The following is a 10,481-nucleotide window of genomic DNA, read 5'->3' on the forward strand; positions in this document are numbered from 1 at the left end:
CTTTAAGAACTTTCAAAGGAAATGTTGAAATCGAAATGTTAAAAGAGTTTATTGTAGTTGAAGTTATTTGACAGTTCTACCATATATTTCTGAAATCAATAACGAGTACGCCATATGATAAACAAACACGGTATCTAGAAAAATCTATAAGATTGTAAAATAGGGGAGTCCGAAAACCTAATTTAAGAATACAAAGATTTCAAATTGTCTTTTGTCAAAATAGATGAACAAAATATGTAGTTAATCTCCCCACTTCTTTTATTAAAATCATAAACTTCTCGTGTTAAATAAGTGATTCATTGAATTTGCTAATAAATGATGTGTTGCTAATAATTCTTATTGTAAAAGAGGTATATTGAATTTAATCAATTTACATTTTTATTAATAAAAACTTAAATTTTGGTATCCTTATAATTAAAAATAATTTATTAAGAAAATTCGTGGACGGCAGGATTCAAACCTGCGCGGGCAAAGCCCACATGATTTCTAGTCATGCCCGACAACCACTCCGGCACGTCCACCTTTTTGTTAATTTATTCTTATTAGCTCTATCACAATATTTATTTAATAATAATAATCACTAGATAATGTAATAAAATAAAGAAACATACATATTTTAAAAATAATTGATTTTAGATAGAAAAATGTCAACAAGTTATGTAGAGACTTGATACATGATATCATGTATCCATAAGTACCAATGTTCTTTAATGATAGACATAGTCGTTACCACTTATTCCCCATGTTAATAAAAACAACGCAACTTTAGAAACGAAAAGTTTGGGAATGATTGATGGCATTTCTCATTGTTTGATAAGGCTCATCTGGTTGTTGCTTTCCAAACCTCCTTGTAGATGATTGTGGTGGTTTATCCATGTTGCATAAATATTTTCTTAAATCAAGTACGAACGCAACACTTAGTATTCAACTTGTAGTTGGAATTTTTCAGAAGTATATATTACAAAGTTCCATTGGGGGTGCAAAATTTGTTCCAAACTACAAAAGTTACCTATGATAAAATATTACCTTTCAAAGGCGATTATGTATGATCCAAGTAAATACATTATGGGGGAAATTATATATCTTAACTATGGGTTTCTTGACTACTCTAAAGATTATTATATATAATGTGTGGGTATTAAAAGTGACGTCAATAAGATAAAGAGTTAAGTATGGATTTATTTATTGATTCCAAATATCCACTGATTTATGGGATGATGTATTGATTTTATCCATTGTATGCATCTTTCCTAAGTCATGGGTCCATAATATTCACATTCTTTGCTTTGTGGTGCTTTTCACACTTAACATGGTCATAAATCCCAATAATCCTATTCTAATGTATTTTAATTTTGACAAGAGTATTTGTGACCATGAAAAACTCTAGTAGATTTTGAAACGATTCATTGACTAATGTTCAAATAAGTGTATGCTCGCTTGGCTAACTACCGAAGAAGGAACATTTGGCTAAACTTAAACTTGCAAGTTTGTCAATCTTTGCACGAATTTTAGTTAGCTTTACCTTTAGTCAACTATTTAATATGATTATGATATTAGTTTTTTATGGTATCACTACACTTTTCTCCCTTTCTTTTGAAAAAAAAATTTACATGTCGGATTATGATGATGCATCATTGATGTGAAACATCAGAGTTAAGGATCTCAAAGTTAAACTATGTTTCCTTTGTGAAAACTAAGCTCTCCAAAATCAATGATCATTAGATCTGTAAGAATTTTCAAAGGAAATGTTGAAACTGAAATGTTAAAAGAGTTTATTGTAGTTGAAGTTATTTGACAGTTCTACCATATATTTTTCACATCAATAACGAGTATGTCATATGATAAACAAACACGGGATCTAAAAAAATCTATAAGATTGTAAAACAGGGGAATCCGAAAACCCCAATTTAAGAATATAAAGATTTCAAATTGTCTTTGATTAAAATAGATGAACAAAATATGTAGTTAATCGCCCTACTTTTTTTAACAAAATCATAAACTTCTCTGATTAAATAACTGATTCATTGGATTTCCTAAAAAATGATGTGTTGATAATAAAATAAGGGTGTCCTTATATATAAAAATAATTTATTAAGAAAATTCGTGGACGGCAAAATACGGACCTGCGCGGGCGAAGCCCACATTATTTCTAGTCATGCCCGATAACCACTCTGACACGTCCACCTTTTTCTGAATTTATTATTATTAGCTCTATCACAATATTTATTTTGTAATAATAATAATTTATTACTATTTAACCAGAATAAGTACTAATAAATTTAAAAACATAGCAGTTAGTGCCACACAATTAACCTCAAACAAGCCTTTGGTCGAGCAATCACTAGATAATGTAATAAAATAAAGAAACATACATATTTTAAAATAATTGATTTTAGATAGAAAAATGTCAACAAGTTATTTAGAGAATTGATACATGATATCATGTATCCATAAGTAGCAATGTTGTTTAACGATAGACATAGTCGTTACCACTGGTTCCCCATGTTAATAAAAAAACACAACTTTCGAATCGAAAGTATGGGAATGATTGTTGGCATTTGTCATTGTTTGATAAGGCTCATCTGGTTGTTGCTTTCCAAACCTCCTTGTAGATGATTGTGGTGGTTTATCCATGTTGCATAAATATTTTCTTAAATCAAGTACGAACGCAATACTTAGTATTCAACTTGTAGTTGGAATTTTTCAGAAGTATATATCACAAAGTTCCATTGGGGGTGCAAAATTTGTTGCAAAACTACAAAAGTTACCTATGATCAAATATTACCTTTAAAAGACTATTATGTATGATTCAAATAAATACATTATGGGGGAAATTATATATCTTAACTATGGGTTTCTTGACAACTCTAAAGATTATTATATATAATGTGTGGGTATTTTGAACTACTAGCCAAAGAAATGCATTAAAAGTGACGTCAATAAGATAAAGAGTTAAGTATGGTTTTATTTATTGATTCCAAATATCCACTGAGTTATGGGATGATGTATTGATTTTATCCTTTGTATGCATCTTTCCTAAGTCGTGGGTCCATAATATTCACTTTCTTTGCTTTGTGGTGCTTTTCACACTTAACATGGTCATAAATCCCAATAATCCTGTTCTAATGTATTTTAATTTTGACAAGAGTATTTGTGACCATGAAAAACTCTAGTAGATTTTGAAACGATTCATTGACTAATGTTCAAAAAAGTGTATGCTCGCTTGGCTAACTACCGAAGAAGGAACATTTGGCTAAACTTAAACTTGCAAGTTTGTCAATCTTTGCACGCATTTTAGTTAGCTTTACCTTTAGTCAATTATTTAATATGATTATGATATTAGTTTTTTATGGTATCACTGCACTTTTCTCCCTCTCTTTTGAAAAAAAAAATTGCATGTCGGATTATGATGATGCATCATTGATGTGAAACATCAGAGTTAAGGATCTCAAAGTGAAACTATGTTTCCTTTGTGAAAACTAAGCTCTCCAAAATCAATGATCATTAGATCTGTAAGAATTTTCAAAGGAAATGTTGAAACTGAAATGTTAAAAGAGTTTATTGTAGTTGATGTTATTTGACAGTTCTACCATATATTTTTCACATCAATAACGAGTATGCCATATGATAAACAAACACGGGATCTAAAAAAATCTATAAGATTGTAAAATAGGGGACCCGAAAACCCCAATTTAAGAATACAAAGATTTCAAATTGTCTTTGGTCAAAATAGATGAACAAATTATGTAGTTAATCGCCCTACTTTGTTTATTAAAATCATAAACTTCTCTGATTAAATAAGTGATTCATTGGATTTCCTAAAAACTGATGTGTTGATAACAAAATTTGGGTGTCCTTATACATAAAAATAATTTATTAAGAAAATTCGTGGATGGCAAGATACGAATCTGCGCGGGCAAAGCCCACGTTATTTCTAGTCATGCCCGATAACCACTCTGACACGTCCACCTTTTTGTGAATTTATTATTATTAGCTCTATCACAATATTTATTTTGTAATAATAATAATTTATTACTCTTTAACCATAATAAGTACTAATAAATTTAAAAACATAGCAGTAACTGCATCACAATTAATCTCAAACAAGCCTTTGGTCGAGCAATCACTAGATAATGTAATAAAATAAAGAAACATACATATTTTAAAATAATTGATTTTATATAGAAAAATGTCAACAAGTTATTTAGAGACTTGATACAAGATATCATGTATCCATAAGTAGCAATGTTGTTTAACGATAGACATAGTCGTTACCACTAGTTCCCCATGTTAATAAAAAAAACACTACTTTCGAATCGAAAGTATGAGAATGATTGTTGGCATTTCTCATTGTTTGATAAGGCTCATCTGGTTGTTGCTTTCCAAACCTCCTTGTAGATGATTGTGGTGGTTTATACAAGTTACATAAATATTTTCTTCAATCAAGTACGAACGCAATACTTAGTATTCAACTTGTAGTTGGAATTTTTCAGAAGTATATATCACAAAGTTCCATTGGGGGTGCAAAATTTGTTACAAAACTACAAAAGTTACCTATGATCAAATATTACCTTTAAAAGACTATTATGTATGATACAAATAAATACATTATGGGGGAAATTATATATCTTAACTATGGGTTTCTTGACAACTCTAAAGATTATTATATATAATGTGTGGGTATTTTGAACTACTAGCCAAAGAAATGCATTAAAAGTGACGTCAATAAGATAAAGAGTTAAGTATGGTTTTATTTATTGATTCCAAATATCCACTGAGTTATGGGATGATGTATTGATTTTATCCTTTGTATGCATCTTTCCTAAGTCGTGGGTCCATAATATTCACTTTCTTTGCTTTGTGGTGCTTTTCACACTTAACATGGTCATAAATCCCAATAATCCTGTTCTAATGTATTTTAATTTTGACAAGAGTATTTGTGACCATGAAAAACTCTAGTAGATTTTGAAACGATTCATTGACTAATGTTCAAAAAAGTGTATGCTCGCTTGGCTAACTACCGAAGAAGGAACATTTGGCTAAACTTAAACTTGCAAGTTTCTCAATCTTTGCACGCATATTAGTTAGCTTTACCTTTAGTCAATTATTTAATATGATTATGATATTAGTTTTTTATGGTATCACTGCACTTTTCTCCCTCTCTTTTGAAAAAAAAAATTTGCATGTCGGATTATGATGATGCATCATTGATGTGAAACATCAAAGTTAAGGATCTCAAAGTGAAACTATGTTTCCTTTGTGAAAACTAAGCTCTCCAAAATCAATGATCATTAGATCTGTAAGAATTTTCAAAGGAAATGTTGAAACTGAAATGTTAAAAGAGTTTATTGTAGTTGATGTTATTTGACAGTTCTACCATATATTTTTCACATCAATAACGAGTATGCCATATGATAAACAAACACGGGATCTAAAAAAATCTATAAGATTGTAAAATAGGGGAACCCGAAAACCCAAATTTAAGAATACAAAGATTTCAAATTGTCTTTGGTCAAAATAGATGAACAAATTATGTAGTTAATCGCCCTACTTTGTTTATTAAAATCCTAAACTTCTCTGATTAAATAAATGATTCATTGGATTTCCTAAAAACTGATGTGTTGATAACAAAATTTGGGTGTCCTTATACATAAAAATAATTTATTAAGAAAATTCGTGGATGGCAAGATACGAATCTGCGCGGGCAAAGCCCACGTTATTTCTAGTCATGCCCGATAACCACTCTGACACGTCCACCTTTTTGTGAATTTATTATTATTAGCTCTATCACAATATTTATTTTGTAATAATAATAATTTATTACTCTTTAACCATAATAAGTACTAATAAATTTAAAAACATAGCAGTAACTGCATCACAATTAATCTCAAACAAGCCTTTGGTCGAGCAATCACTAGATAATGTAATAAAATAAAGAAACATACATATTTTAAAATAATTGATTTTATATAGAAAAATGTCAACAAGTTATTTAGAGACTTGATACAAGATATCATGTATCCATAAGTAGCAATGTTGTTTAACGATAGACATAGTCGTTACCACTAGTTCCCCATGTTAATAAAAAAAACACAACTTTCGAATCGAAAGTATGGGAATGATTGTTGGCATTTCTCATTGTTTGATAAGGCTCATCTGGTTGTTGCTTTCCAAACCTCCTTGTAGATGATTGTGGTGGTTTATCCATGTTGCATAAATATTTTCTTAAATCAAGTACGAACGCAATACTTAGTATTCAACTTGTAGTTGGAATTTTTCAGAAGTATATATCACAAATTTCCATTGGGGGTGCTAAATTTGTTGCAAATCTACAAAAGTTACCTATGATCAAATATTACCTTTAAAAGACGATTATGTATGATTCAAATAAATACATTATGGGGGAAATTATATATCTTAACTATGGGTTTCTTGACAACTCTAAAGATTATTATATATAATGTGTGGGTATTTTGAACTACTAGCCAAAGAAATGCATTAAAAGTGACGTCAATAAGATAAAGAGTTAAGTATGGATTTATTTATTGATTCCAAATATCCACTGAGTTATGGGATGATGTATTGATTTTATCCTTTGTATGCATCTTTCCTAAGTCGTGGGTCCATAATATTCACTTTCTTTGCTTTGTGGTGCTTTTCACACTTAACATGGTCATAAATCCCAATAATCCTGTTCTAATGTATTTTAATTTTGACAAGAGTATTTGTGACCATGAAAAACTCTAGTAGATTTTGAAACGATTCATTGACTAATGTTCAAAAAAGTGTATGCTCGCTTGGCTAACTACCGAAGAAGGAACATTTGGCTAAACTTAAACTTGCAAGTTTGTCAATCTTTGCACGCATTTTAGTTAGCTCTACCTTTAGTCAATTATTTAATATGATTATGATATTAGTTTTTTATGGTATCACTGCACTTTTCTCCCTCTCTTTTGAAAAAAAAAATTTGCATGTCGGATTATGATGATGCATCATTGATGTGAAACATCAAAGTTAAGGATCTCAAAGTGAAACTATGTTTCCTTTGTGAAAACTAAGCTCTCCAAAATCAATGATCATTAGATCTGTAAGAATTTTCAAAGGAAATGTTGAAACTGAAATGTTAAAAGAGTTTATTGTAGTTGATGTTATTTGACAGTTCTACCATATATTTTTCACATCAATAACGAGTATGCCATATGATAAACAAACACGGGATCTAAAAAAATCTATAAGATTGTAAAATAGGGGACCCGAAAACCCCAATTTAAGAATACAAAGATTTCAAATTGTCTTTGGTCAAAATAGATGAACAAATTATGTAGTTAATCGCCCTACTTTGTTTATTAAAATCCTAAACTTCTCTGATTAAATAAGTGATTCATTGGATTTCCTAAAAACTGATGTGTTGATAACAAAATTTGGGTGTCCTTATACATAAAAATAATTTATTAAGAAAATTCGTGGATGGCAAGATACGAATCTGCGCGGGCAAAGCCCACGTTATTTCTAGTCATGCCCGATAACCACTCTGACACGTCCACCTTTTTGTGAATTTATTATTATTAGCTCTATCACAATATTTATTTTGTAATAATAATAATTTATTACTCTTTAACCATAATAAGTACTAATAAATTTAAAAACATAGCAGTAACTGCATCACAATTAATCTCAAACAAGCCTTTGGTCGAGCAATCACTAGATAATGTAATAAAATAAAGAAACATACATATTTTAAAATAATTGATTTTATATAGAAAAATGTCAACAAGTTATTTAGAGACTTGATACAAGATATCATGTATCCATAAGTAGCAATGTTGTTTAACGATAGACATAGTCGTTACCACTAGTTCCCCATGTTAATAAAAAAAACACAACTTTCGAATCGAAAGTATGGGAATGATTGTTGGCATTTCTCATTGTTTGATAAGGCTCATCTGGTTGTTGCTTTCCAAACCTCCTTGTAGATGATTGTGGTGGTTTATACAAGTTACATAAATATTTTCTTAAATCAAGTACGAACGCAATACTTAGTATTCAACTTGTAGTTGGAATTTTTCAGAAGTATATATCACAAAGTTCCATTGGGGGTGCAAAATTTGTTGCAAAACTACAAAAGTTACCTATGATCAAATATTACCTTTAAAAGACGATTATGTATGATTCAAATAAATACATTATGGGGGAAATTATATATCTTAACTATGGGTTTCTTGACAACTCTAAAGATTATTATATATAATGTGTGGGTATTTTGAACTACTAGCCAAAGAAATGCATTAAAAGTGACGTCAATAAGATAAAGAGTTAAGTATGGATTTATTTATTGATTCCAAATATCCACTGAGTTATGGGATGATGTATTGATTTTATCCTTTGTATGCATCTTTCCTAAGTCGTGGGTCCATAATATTCACTTTCTTTGCTTTGTGGTGCTTTTCACACTTAACATGGTCATAAATCCCAATAATCCTGTTCTAATGTATTTTAATTTTGACAAGAGTATTTGTGACCATGAAAAACTCTAGTAGATTTTGAAACGATTCATTGACTAATGTTCAAAAAAGTGTATGCTCGCTTGGCTAACTACCGAAGAAGGAACATTTGGCTAAACTTAAACTTGCAAGTTTGTCAATCTTTGCACGCATTTTAGTTAGCTTTACCTTTAGTCAATTATTTAATATGATTATGATATTAGTTTTTTATGGTATCACTGCACTTTTCTCCCTCTCTTTTGAAAAAAAAAATTGCATGTCGGATTATGATGATGCATCATTGATGTGAAACATCAGAGTTAAGGATCTCAAAGTGAAACTATGTTTCCTTTGTGAAAACTAAGCTCTCCAAAATCAATGATCATTAGATCTGTAAGAATTTTCAAAGGAAATGTTGAAACTGAAATGTTAAAAGAGTTTATTGTAGTTGATGTTATTTGACAGTTCTACCATATATTTTTCACATCAATAACGAGTATGCCATATGATAAACAAACACGGGATCTAAAAAAATCTATAAGATTGTAAAATAGGGGACCCGAAAACCCCAATTTAAGAATACAAAGATTTCAAATTGTCTTTGGTCAAAATAGATGAACAAATTATGTAGTTAATCGCCCTACTTTGTTTATTAAAATCCTAAACTTCTCTGATTAAATAAGTGATTCATTGGATTTCCTAAAAACTGATGTGTTGATAACAAAATTTGGGTGTCCTTATACATAAAAATAATTTATTAAGAAAATTCGTGGATGGCAAGATACGAATCTGCGCGGGCAAAGCCCACGTTATTTCTAGTCATGCCCGATAACCACTCTGACACGTCCACCTTTTTGTGAATTTATTATTATTAGCTCTATCACAATATTTATTTTGTAATAATAATAATTTATTACTCTTTAACCATAATAAGTACTAATAAATTTAAAAACATAGCAGTAACTGCATCACAATTAATCTCAAACAAGCCTTTGGTCGAGCAATCACTAGATAATGTAATAAAATAAAGAAACATACATATTTTAAAATAATTGATTTTATATAGAAAAATGTCAACAAGTTATTTAGAGACTTGATACAAGATATCATGTATCCATAAGTAGCAATGTTGTTTAACGATAGACATAGTCGTTACCACTAGTTCCCCATGTTAATAAAAAAAACACAACTTTCGAATCGAAAGTATGGGAATGATTGTTGGCATTTCTCATTGTTTGATAAGGCTCATCTGGTTGTTGCTTTCCAAACCTCCTTGTAGATGATTGTGGTGGTTTATACAAGTTACATAAATATTTTCTTAAATCAAGTACGAACGCAATACTTAGTATTCAACTTGTAGTTGGAATTTTTCAGAAGTATATATCACAAAGTTCCATTGGGGGTGCAAAATTTGTTGCAAAACTACAAAAGTTACCTATGATCAAATATTACCTTTAAAAGACTATTATGTATGATTCAAATAAATACATTATGGGGGAAATTATATATCTTAACTATGGGTTTCTTGACAACTCTAAAGATTATTATATATAATGTGTGGGTATTTTGAACTACTAGCCAAAGAAATGCATTAAAAGTGACGTCAATAAGATAAAGAGTTAAGTATGGTTTTATTTATTGATTCCAAATATCCACTGAGTTATGGGATGATGTATTGATTTTATCCTTTGTATGCATCTTTCCTAAGTCGTGGGTCCATAATATTCACTTTCTTTGCTTTGTGGTGCTTTTCACACTTAACATGGTCATAAATCCCAATAATCCTGTTCTAATGTATTTTAATTTTGACAAGAGTATTTGTGACCATGAAAAACTCTAGTAGATTTTGAAACGATTCATTGACTAATGTTCAAAAAAGTGTATGCTCGCTTGGCTAACTACCGAAGAAGGAACATTTGGCTAAACTTAAACTTGCAAGTTTCTCAATCTTTGCACGCATATTAGTTAGCTTTACCTTTAGTCAATTATTTAATATGATTA

General features: G+C 29.9%; 1 non-coding gene across 1 annotated transcript; it reads right to left on the reverse strand.

Moving 5' to 3' along the window:
* Positions 1-439: 439 nt before the first annotated feature.
* On the reverse strand, positions 440-521 carry TRNAS-AGA (transfer RNA serine (anticodon AGA)). The gene has a single exon. It is a non-coding gene; the product is annotated as a tRNA-Ser (tRNA).
* Positions 522-10,481: the final 9,960 nt, after the last annotated feature.

This window comes from Lathyrus oleraceus, chromosome 7, assembly GCF_024323335.1.
Source record: "Lathyrus oleraceus cultivar Zhongwan6 chromosome 7, CAAS_Psat_ZW6_1.0, whole genome shotgun sequence".
Classification (NCBI taxonomy): Eukaryota; Viridiplantae; Streptophyta; class Magnoliopsida; order Fabales; family Fabaceae; genus Lathyrus; species Lathyrus oleraceus.